Here is a 1,656-nt window from a genome sequence, read left to right on the forward strand (position 1 = left end):
TTTGTGGAGTCAGGGGCACCCTCTCTGAAGAGGTGACATATTGAAATGGAGAACAGAACAGCGATCAGCAACCATTAAGCACATAAAGGTCAGGGTAGAGAGCATTCCAGGCACAATTCTGAGGTAACACAAAGACCCTTGGGTAGGAAAGTCATTTACCCAAGTAATCCTCAACCAGCACCCATATGGCTTATCTCGGAGACTACTCCACACTCGTTCTTCTGAATGTTTTCCAGTCTATCTACTTCTAAAGGAAACTTTTTTTTTTTTCATTTTTATTGCTTCAGCTACCACTTACCAAGGATGACTCTCCAATTCCTGTCTCGAACAACAAAGAATCTCCAATTTCATCTGGAACATTTCCAGTGCCAGAATGTCCTCCAAGTATTCAATTCAAGATTTTCAGAACAGAACCGACAATATGTTTCCTCACATCATATTTTCCTTCTATATAACTTAGGTCCCTGAGTTTATTACAGACATCAGCAAGCTACCATCAGACTCCAATTTTGACAGCTTATTAATACCTCATAAATTTAAGTAACTTGAAAGTGATTTGCCTTCTGTAGAAGGTAGGAATTTTAGTATTCTCTCTACAATAAATAATCTATATCTTATGACAACCAATTACTTGTAGATAGTAATAACCTTTCTGAAAATACTGAAATTGTGGGTATATATAAACTGGAAATTAAGAATTTCCTATTCCAGATAGTGATGGAACTCAGTAAATGATATAAGGAAGTCTTCAAAGAACTGAAAACAGAGAACAAGATGGCAAATTAAAGGCAAAAGCCATGTGAATAAAGAGCTTGGGAGAAACAGAAGGGCTAAAATTTGTTCTAGGCATCTTGTTCTACAGTGCATGTCAGAGTCATTGGGAAGAATGGAAATAATGTCATATTGACATAATCTCCTGTCAGTACTGTACTAGAATAGTACCAATCCCCTCCCCACAAAAAACCCAGAATTTACATTAATATAACATAAAAGGAAAAACACCATGAAAGTCAAAAGTTTCCAACCAAAATTAATGAGAAAGATTGAGCAAACTATACATGCTCTGATATCCTAGAGATTTCTCTCCTTATATAGGCTTGCCCAGAGCTTGTGGCAGGTATGGATGGAGATGTACTGTCTTCATAAACCTCCCTTGGAGATTCTGCTATGCCACTTATGTAGATCAAGTGTGATCTGATTCTACAATAAATAGGAGTAATGTCTAGAATGTGAAAATGATAGTCTCTTCCTCTTAGATTTTAAGCAACCACTGCTGGCATTTTCAAATATTTGCCAATTCAACATTTATAAATATACAGAAAACTTCTACACATGCATTCATTCAAATTGCTAGGTGACAAGATTCTTAAATTTATTTAGAAAGGAGCCAATTGTCTTTAGTACATGTCCAAATAAATGAAATGCTAAATAGAGCCAAACCAAAATAGATTCAGAGAAATAAGTAGATAAATAAAAGTGGAAACCATGGAGTGCTTCCAATAAAAATCATCACTTCTGTGCAACACAATTAAAGTATTATGTAATTACTTGAAGTGTCGGCATTATCTAGTACTAACAGGATTCATTTAAAAATATTTTTAAATATGTGGATGTGTGTGCATGCATTTATGTGTGTGTGTATGTGTGTGTGTGTGT

The 1,656-nt window shown here is 35.3% G+C and overlaps 1 protein-coding gene across 1 annotated transcript in view; it reads left to right on the plus strand.

Moving 5' to 3' along the window:
- Positions 1-1,656, plus strand: part of LOC105309621 (ovochymase-2-like) — a gene marked incomplete at its 3' end in the record, with an annotated part of 16,318 nt that overhangs the window by 7,696 nt on the left and 6,966 nt on the right. The gene's annotated exons all lie outside the window — the stretch shown is intronic.

The sequence above is a fragment of the Pteropus vampyrus genome, unplaced genomic scaffold (genome assembly GCF_000151845.1).
Source record: "Pteropus vampyrus isolate Shadow unplaced genomic scaffold, Pvam_2.0 Scaffold805, whole genome shotgun sequence".
Lineage (NCBI taxonomy): Eukaryota > Metazoa > Chordata > Mammalia > Chiroptera > Pteropodidae > Pteropus > Pteropus vampyrus.